We start from the raw sequence: 10,614 nt of genomic DNA, 5'->3' as shown, positions 1-10,614 counted from the left end.
CATGTCTTGTCTCCTCTTCAGCTCTCGTTTCGGTCAGTATCCCCCCTTTCTTTTCTCACTATCTCTTGCTCTCATCTCTCATTTTCTTTTTGCTTCTTCGATGTCTCTCTTACCATCACACTCTCTCCCAACACCCCACTCGCTGTAATAACCCCCCCCCGTGTGTCTCTGTCCATAGCTGTCCGGTAGCCGTATCGCCTGGTGTCCCATTGTCCCAGTGACTCAGCTCTGTGAGAGGGGTGTCAGATGAGCTGGACACCCACCCACTGCATCCTCCTCAATGGAAAAGACAGCTTCAGCTTCCCACCACTCCACTCCACTCCAGCCAGACATGACGCACGCACGGGGGTCAAATGAGAGGAGCGGGGGACAGTAAAAAAGAAAACAAAAAGAAGGGGAGAGAAAAGGGAAAGGCTGGAGCCGGGTGATGTAAAAAAGCACGCCGGAAAGAAAAAAAACACACAGCGCACATCTTACCAGACGTTTTTCCCGAAGATGACTGAACTACTGTCTGGCCTCTAACCTTTGTCAGTGTTAAGGAGACGCCCTTCAACTGAGGAACGTGATTTTTTTCTGCCTCACGCCAAAACTCATTTCTCTGAATGATTTTAATCATGAGGGGGAGAAAAAAAACCCTGTTTCAGGATGTTTGTGTCATCCACATTCTTGCTTCAAAAGGGGTGTCTTCCAACTCCCTTAGTAACGCTGGCAATGTCCATGTCGATCCTTCAGTGTGTCAGAGGCAGTGCAACGGCTAACATCCATGCAGGCCCATGTCAGAGCAGACCAGAGGTAAGGCCCTGGTCAGCCTTTGTAATGGAAACCTTGGGAAAGATGCTGGCATGCAAGGGGAGAGAGCAATGGAGAATGACCACTCATCCATGTCGTAATACCAACATGGCCCTCATCCTTAGATCATCCCTAATTTAACTCTGACTGGAACCATACAGAGGGGATCTCCTCATAAAAAGGACACTTTATTTCAAAGAGCAAATATGAGGTAGAATAATAGCATTTGCAAATGAAAAATTAAGGAGCTGTTGACATCAAGGGACTATGTGGTATATTAAAATTTGTACAAGGATTGAAAAGAATAACTTGCCTTAAATAGGGGCTTGGAATAGTGACTGATTACAGGCCAAGAAAAACTTTGTAAAATGAGAGACAAACATAACCCTAGAGTTGGCTTAATGGTCATGTTTACTGTAAATGAGACGAAGAAGAGAACTACCATGAAGATATACCTGAAATGATTGTAGTCTTCATGTAACATTATTCAGATACTGCAGGATGTCTTCCTCTCACTGCAGGTGTTGTCCAGGAACTGCTTCAGTGCTTTATGTTTTCACACACGCACACGCACACACACACACACACACACACACACACACACACACACACACACACACACACACACACACACACACACACACACACACACACACACGTGACCACAAAATCAATTCTTACAGTGTGCTGGCATTGGTTTACATTTCGTCAGATTGTGAAATCCCCATGTCAGCTGAAATGTAAGTGATATCACCACAGACCACAAACTCGCTCCGGAACAACTCCTTCATCCCGAGGTAATCCAACATTCCTGATTTCCAATGCGGCCGGCGTTCCCACCACTCCGACAGCTCTGGAGAGTGAGCACACACGAAAACATGTCAGGGGGAAACAATAGTTAACTATGTTTTTCGCAGGAGTGATGTTTTCTAACAACACGCAGTTTGTGCACGTCCATTTTGCGTCCCTCGTTGAGTGAGTGTTTTGGCCACAATAAAACATTCTCAGACCACATCGACCAGTTGTGCTGCTGCTAATCAGTCTTGTCTTCTGTAAGACCCCACCCTTTGGCTCCAGTTGTGAGAAACAGCTCGGTTTTTTATCAGTCGAGAGAGAGAGAGAGAGAGAGAGGGCCCAGTTCTTTGCAAATCTATGTTCTACAAGTTGCCAACATATGGAGGTCGTTCTCTCCATACAAATGCACATCTGATAGCATAGCTGACAGAGCAATGCATCCACAATTACACGACTAAACATTCACACTGCCTGGCTGGCAGGCTTAACCGAAACATGCCTGAATGCAGTAATCTACACTGAGAATTGGACTTGGGCGCGTTCAACTCATTTGGGAGACTCTGTAATGGACAATTATGCGCTCAGCCCCCTTTTTCTTGAGGAAATGTAATTTTGGACGTGGCTTAATTCGCGGGTCTCTCTCAGCGAGACATTTATGGCTCCGTCCTTCAGCCTTCCTGAAGCGAGGTGAGGTCAGCCGCAAAACAGGACATTCTCTAAATGCACACGAGTCGATGTCAGACGAAGCCGAAGCACCCCTTGGAGAAATTACCTAATGATAAGCCCTAGCCTGCACAGAGGAACTGGTGCTCAGCGTCAATAACCTGGAGCAACAAGCACTCGTTTGCCTCTTTGCTTGAATCGCAAGCATAACATACCAAATAAGTATACAGACATATTATGCAGACATAAAGTATGTCATTGTTTACACATGAATGCTATAGATGAATGGATGGATAGATGGACAGACTGACATATAGACAGACAGATAGATACAGTAGATAGATAGACAGACAGACAGATAGACAGACAGGTGGACAGATAGATAGATAGACAGATACTGTAGATAGATAGATTGCAATACACAGAAAATACGCCTCAACATTGTTTAGAGATTTTTCAGCTAAACAATGATTTACAGACAATACCCATTTTGCCGTACACCTCACCATTGTTTAGACAAATGTCTCTATACACAAAGTGCCAAATTTAGGAAGGGAAAGCTGAACAATGAACATACATCCAAGGTACACATGTATCATAAATGGCCTGTAGACTTCCGTATCTGAATGCCTAAATGGATTATTTACCTTGCCTGATCTATTCTGCCAGGTAATTCTTCTGTTCACAACTCTTCCTTTTACATTACATTCTTTATATGCTTTTGTGTCTGGTGTAATGCTGTTAAGCACCTTGTATTAGGTCCAATTGAAAGGAGCTATAATAAAGTTCTATCTATGTGATATGATAGAGTGGGTGTTTCTGCACATTTATGGTGACAAATATATTTATGAATATAACTATGATGATTGTAATCATAGTGATTAAATATTTCATCCTGTATGGCAATATGACCCAATGCATAATATGCAAACAGGTGACTGGTGGCCAAGATTTAGACTCATACTGCCACCTCCTGTTCGACGCAATCTCTCTCGCACAGTGGACAGCTTTTCAAGAATGAGAAAGCAGCGCCCCCTTGGTGCCGAGAGGCTGCATTGCAGTGCTGTGACAGATTTCATCATCCCGCAACTGTAACCGAGAGGGCTGGCAAACAATAAATCCTTCATCTGCGCAGCATAAGGTGAATGACATGTTCCCTCCCAAAGAGATTTCCTCAGACACTCTGTCTACACATGCCAAGGGCCCAGCGGCTGTGAGGAATAAGGCCCTGAGCACGCCACACCTTTCACCACTACATATATTTCTGGTGGTGTGATGCATTCGCATAGCCCATGACTAATGTCACAAACTCTGACAAGCGGATGCTTTTGCAAGTGCTAAACGTGTGATTCTGTGAGCAAAAGGTCTCCGGGCAACAGGTGGGTAACAGCACACCTGGAAGTGCTGTGACAAGAGTCCAAGGAAAGAAAGAGAAGGAGACGGTGAGAGAGAGAGAGAGAGAGAGAGAGAGAGAGAGAGAGAGAGAGAGAGAGAGAGAGAGAGAGAGAGAGAGGGAGAACACTTCAAGTAGTGAGTGTGTCGTCCCCCACTGTGCCTCTAACACAGCATGTGCAGAAGCGGACCATCAATCACCCTGACCCCCCACAATGAGAAGAGCTGCACTGGCCAGACATGGAATTTTCAAGGCGAGGTTCGGACTGTCAGTCCAAATCCGTTCTTTGGCATGTCCGGTCTGAATCTGATCTTCCCGATGGACTGACTGTCCTCATTAAATATTTTTAAGTGATCAGACCTGATCTCTGTGTCCGGGTGCCAATCTCATGTTCGGGTCTTGATCTACCGTGGCTGCTGTAGTAATGGCAGTGCACCTGGAAGTAATGTAGACGTTAAATTCAAAGGGCACTCGGAGAGAACGGTCAGACCTCGGAAAGCCAAGGCCAAGTGCCACATCTTAGCCTACAACATCAGTCAAACTGCCCCATGAGTCGGACACGGTCCAACATTTAATGCATTCTTCCTTGGCCCACGCTGCACCTTTCCGTGAAGTTTCATGAAGAGCGGTCCAGTAGCTTTTGCATAATCCTGCTGCGCACAGACAGACAAGCTGTACCAAAAATTTAACCTCCATGGTGGAGGTAATAAAACCAACATGGAGGGAAATGAACTAATTTACCCCATTGTAATGGTGTGCAGCTGCAGTGTAGAATTCCATGCAAACCTTAATTAGACAGCCTCAGAGACTGAGTAGATGGCTCCAAAATAGCACGTTGTGTGATACATTTGAACGGAATCAAAAATTTGATATAGACAAAATAACACTTTTGAATTTGATCAAAACAGTCACATTACATTTCAAACCACACGGATACACAAATACAAATATGAATGGAATGTGATTTTTGGCTGTTTAAACTTGCTTCCAATCAGATATGCACATAAATTGCATTTTTGACTGACATTCTGAACACAACAGCAATTTGTGTTCATACGACAGAAATAGTTGAAAAGTAGAACGTTTTGATTTAAACTGTACTGCATTTATGTAATACTCACAGAGACACTTTGGGGAAACATCTGATGTTTGGCGCGCAACTTATCCTCAAATGGGAAATACAGAAACTGTTGAAGAGAACATCTGATGATCTAACTCACTGCTTGTGCCTAACAAATCATCACCCGCTGACCATCCAGTGTTTTCCGCATTTGGACAAAACAAACCGGCACGGCATTAGATTGTAAATTTTGTCTGACCCCTGGGCGACCTACAACTTCCTGAAAACATCCGCACGTGACTGGGGCCTTGATGTGGAATGTTTGGGAGGGAAAGTCCTGGCCAGGAATGGAGAAAGTGTGCAACACTGGGAACACAACCGGAGGGAAAATCAATTGCCTCGTCTCTTTTCTGTTTTTTTTTCTTATTTCATTTTGTCAAATGTGGACGTGTGCTTGTGGGTAGCATGACCAAAGCGCTGGAAAGGTGAGAGAGGTTGAGACCTGCAACAGGAGAACGTGCAATGCCTGGGAGCTGTCCATTTTGACAGACAGACAGAGCGCAGGGTAAAAAGCAGGAGTTCACGCTACTGCATCAAGTTCTTGTTAAAGCGTTACGCAAGCCGAAGGGAGGGAGACGAGCAAGAACGAGACAAAAAAGAGAGAGAAAAGAAAACAAATGAGAACAATAAATGAAATTAAGGCAGCATTTTAACTCCCCGTCCCTTCGGGAACCAAGAGTGTGTCAAAACGGGATTCAAAAGGGAGTGTGTTTGTGTGTGTGAATGAGTGTGTGTGTGTGTGTGTGTGTGTGTGTGTGTGGGGGGGGGGGGGGGGGGTTTGAAGCATGCCACTTACGTAATCTGACTGAAGAGAGACATGGCTTTTCCATGCACTGGCTAGCGACCACGCGAGGGAAGACTGGGACTTGGACGGGCTCGCGATAAGTCATCTCACCAACACAGCCGTTAATCTTGTGTGGCCTGTTAAAACAGTAACAAGTTATCCAAATATCTGACACCTGGGAAAGCAGCCAGATGTAGAGCTGTCACTGAGGCCTGCCGTCACACATGGCGAGCCACCCGGGGAATGCTTGGGGAGGAATGGGGTGGGGGGGGGGGGGGGGGGTTGGGGGGGTGAGAGGAGGGGATTTGCAATTAAGAGTTCTTCTGGAAACAAACAACATTTCAAAAAGCATGCCGATCCCTCTCTTCTCCTTGCTGCTATCCTTTCAGGAGCAACCATCTCACACATACTAGAGCGGCTAAGCGGCATTAATCAGTAGTTTAAAATGTCACAGGCTGACACAAGTTGACCCTTTCCTGTCACAACCCACCCCTTTCTCTCCCCCACTCTGGGTTTGTGTCCTTGAGACACTTGGCAGCTTTCAATTGACTATGGAGGCCCCTGCCCCCCCAAAGACAGTCAAGTGTAATTATCAAAGACGTGTGCGCAAGTTCACAGTCAGCCTCTAGCGGGAAATGTCCCAAACGCCTCTAATGTCTGCTTCCCCCCCTAGTGTGAACAGACTGTGGCATGGTTGCTATGGCACCCTCACTGCTGACTGGGATATTACTGGAACTGAGGACTGGATCATCCAAACACTTCACAGAACCTCCATAGTGGACGGTCACCTGCTGGGTAACCACAGAAACAGAATGATAGCAACCATTCCAATAGAATTAGAACCCCAGGGTTACCCTGTGTGAGGTCGTCTCCTCCCCGCAGTCCAGTCATCGCATCGTGAGGCCGAATACAAAGCTCTCTCCCATTTTATGGTCACTGAACTTGCACCCTTGGCAACAGAAGTGTACAGCAATAAATTCAATGAACCTCCTTTATCTGACATGTCCAATTATCTTGATGATGACTGAAGGAAGCACAGATGCTCTTTCGTGATTGAAAGAATTGTGCATAATAGATAGTAAAAGTGATTTAAAAACGTTGATGACAATGATGATTGTTGATTTTCTTCAGATCAAACTGCAATAAAACAACCATTGGATGAGAGAGATATGAATAAATAATTGCAATAAGCTTGGAGAAATTTTAAGGACTATTGTGTCTGGACCTTTCATACGGTCTTATTCGTTGAAATGCATACTGTTCGCCATTCTGTGACAATGCCGGATAAAATATGGATCTGGGCAGACCAGCATATTCTTTTATGAGGGGAATGGTTGGCTTGCTAGTCATTTCTGCACTGACTTATTCACTGCTTCTCTGCTAGCAGCATTAGGGAGTCATTGAACTCCATATAAGGCCTTTCCCCTGAGAATAAAATAAGGGTAGCAGTCAAGTGGCAAATATTTGACATCTTTATGGAAGGAATGCAGCCTATATTAAATTTATACATCACACAGGAATGGACTCTATCTCCATTCCTGATTTGGTCATTGAAAGGGGTCAAAGTCTATAAGCCTGTGGCCATGTGTGTGTGTGTACAGTATGTGTGTGTGTGTGTGTGTGCACGCATGTGTGTGTGTGTGTGTCAGGCTATACTGTTAACCTGGCTGCACGTGTGCTGTGTAAAATACTCAAAATTCTCCTCTCATCTGACAGCGATTACTGACATGCCATTCCGGCAACAGGCTTACATAAGGCCCGGGCCACGTACGGTGGTGTCTCGCGTTTCAGAGTCTTGCAGAGCACTTTACGTAACCTCCAGGACGTCTTGGACGGTGACGGACCCGAGCAATTATGCCTGAGACGGCGTTCTGCGTTAGCAGTGTCTCATCTTCAGCACGTTATCCTTCAGGCTAACACAAACAGTCACCCTGCCAGATCCAGCCTCTCTGTTATCCACGGGCCCATCGAAGCGCCCTTAGATTCCGATCTGATCTTAATTATCCCCCGATCGTACAGAGGACGCAGGCTTTCCCCATAATCCTCCTCTCTGTTGATGTTGGCCACAGGCTTTGCGGGGGAACCTGGAGGCAATCTCTGAGCACCGAGCGCTTCTCTTTCCCTCTCACTTGTCCACATGTTGCAAAACAGCTGTGCCGAGTCCAACACATGTAGCTCAGAGAGAACTCACATCGTGTGCAATAACGCATAAATCTGAACACACATGACTGGGATTTTGGGCCAAATCCGCACAGGAAGATGGCATGAGCTTCACAAACGGAAATGTGATCTGACGAATCCAAAAGAAAATTCGAAGGATTATAAGCTTGAGTGTCAACTTGGATCACAGTTAAAATGGTTATAATTTAGAAGCTTACAATGGCTGCAGACAACCGAGCTTGAACACCAGGAAACAGGTAAGAAAACATTTGGGGTCTCTACAAATGATGTTAGAACTGCCTGACAGGAGAAGTATCACTGGAACTTGCCATGCAAGAGGAAGCCCCTTCAGATGGTCCAGGTTACAGTGGAGCATCAGAATGTCGGTGTGCAAAGCTGATCATCCATCATCCTCCTGAGAGGTGCTGCCCTCTCGGCCTTACGTAAAAGCAACCTGTCATCGACCATCGCCTGGACAACCAAGCGTTTGAACAGCGGACAAACGTGGGGATGATAATCGGTCAATTCATCTCGCCCTTCCTGAGTTCCTTTGCATCAACAAAATCAAAAGCTCCGAGCGCAGTGGACGACGTCCGTGTGGACATCCATCCTCATTAGTGGCTAAGCCACTGTTATGAGAGCAGCCATTTCTTTTCATTGTCACTTCAAAAGCCCAGAGCATTTTTTCACACGCACGCTTTTAAAACAAAAACAGAAGCGCTGCGCTGCACACGACTTGAGTAATTTTCGCTGCACAGCGGCTTTTATCATCATCATTACTGTTCCCCTCCCTTATCGTCACGCAACACGGGAACATCTCTGACCTTGTGTGATTATTTCTTTATAAGTCCAGAAAGCTTTGATTAAAACCACTGCGAAACACACTCGTCTGCCACGGCCCCCGGCCGCTGCCAGGAACACCGTCTGGTCCAGCACCTCTGGCCCTCCCCCTTTTCCACTGCGACTGCAACACATCTTGGTCACAATTAACAATGGAACCATAACACGGTAACACATGGCCTCGGCCCAAAAGCCATTTAAGCCATTGCCAGGTGGCGTATACGCTGCCGTGATTTTCTATGAGGAATCATTTCTAATTACTTCTACTTGGACCAGGTATGATAGGTCTCCTTTGTTGAGGCTAATTGCAGCTCGTTAACATGTGACATCTGTTGTTATAGCATGTCATAACATTGGTTATTAACTGTTAGAACCAGTAATTACTGGATGCATAATCTGCAGTGACATATCTATACAGTCGGGTTCATCTTTTGATTGGAGGCATAATTGAGCTGAGTGCGTTGGACTGATAAACTGAAGGTCTAAAATCTTTCAAACAAGAGCACAGGCCGATTGCATGAATATCTGTAATAAGATGTTCACAGTGCAGCCAGCCCGCCTCAGTACAGTGCATGATTAGCGTACAAACTGAAAGCAGGTCACGTTCTGCTGTCTTCACCACTATAAGGAAAACAAATGCACCAAAGAAAATACATTTAAACACAAGCACACAAAGAGAGAGAAACAATGAAAGAAAGAATAGGAGACAAGACAGAGAGGGAAAAGAACAAGAGAGAGAGAGAGAGTGAAAGCAAGAGCGAGAGAGAGAGAGAAGACGAGAGAGAATGGATAAACATTTTCTGGTGCCCTTAAGCACACAACAACAAACGAGAGAAGCAGGGCCAGCGTTGCCTGTGAGAGACGCAACGAGCCAAATCAGCAAGAGTTACTCCTCTCAGAGAACAACAAATCCTCAAAGCAAAGAGAATGGACTTATGTATCATGTTACTTTGAAGCTCCAATGCCGATAAGGTAAAAGGAATAATGTTGCTGTTGCTATTCGTCCATCAGCACTTTGTAATACTTTTCTTTAAAAAAGGGTCTCCATGCACATGGAAATGCATCAGCAGAAAAAATGTTTAAATCTCTTTTTCCTTAAAAAAAGACACTACTCTATAAACATAATATAGCCAATATAAAAGCAGACATTAACAAAAACAAAATATAACGTACACTTTTATGACAAAACAAATTCCATATGACTAAATGAGCGGTTAGACAAAGACTATAGGCTCTGTTTTTTAAATATATGAGCAAGTTATGTGTTTGTGTGGGTTCTTTATGTCTCCCTAGCCTACACACACAGGGGAAAAACACATGGATTTGATTACTCCTTCAAACATTTGATGGTTATGCATAAAAAAATGAAAAATAATAATAAGACTTAATCTAATTTTGTTCCATTTGATTAGTTTGCCAATTTGGCTTCACCCTTGCATTTGACAGACATCTCAGACTGTCCGAAGTCTGGACCTTTAGTACATCTGGATAATGTGGACATCAGAAGACTACTTCTTGCCTGAGAGGCTATTAGGCGAACAGATCGTCGAGATATCGGCCATCTGTAGATGGCTCTTTTATCTGATTCAGCGATGACACAACAGTAGCAATCATAAAAACGAGAAGCCTGACCGGTTACGCAATGAAATGGAAAAAATTTGAGCATGGAAGAAAAAATTACACATCATTTAAAAATCTACACGGCTTTGAATTCCTCATTTCACTGAAGGCTTTGTCCCAACTCAAGCACACAAAAATGGTCATCAAAGCAGCTGTACTCCTGATGGTGAAGGAAGGACAACGTGGACTCCACTTGAAGTGGGTAAACACCCACAGGGATGTACTACTGCACAGGGCTATCCTTGTGCTGGTGAAATTGCATCTTTTGTTTAAAACTCCACTGGGAACGGCGCAAACGCACAAACTAAACATCAATCTGTCCCTCGGTGCATTGGACAAGGAAGTCAACTTTTCTGTTCCAAAGTCTGTTTTTTGCAATCGTCGAAAAAATACCTCTGTGCACTGAGCACTCCCTCTTTCATCTTGGCACATAGGTTTACCTAGACTTCT

The sequence above is a fragment of the Sardina pilchardus genome, chromosome 5 (assembly GCF_963854185.1).
Source record: "Sardina pilchardus chromosome 5, fSarPil1.1, whole genome shotgun sequence".
NCBI lineage: Eukaryota > Metazoa > Chordata > Actinopteri > Clupeiformes > Clupeidae > Sardina > Sardina pilchardus.
The sequence above is the reverse complement of the archived record's forward strand: the minus strand, read 5'-3'. Positions refer to the sequence as shown.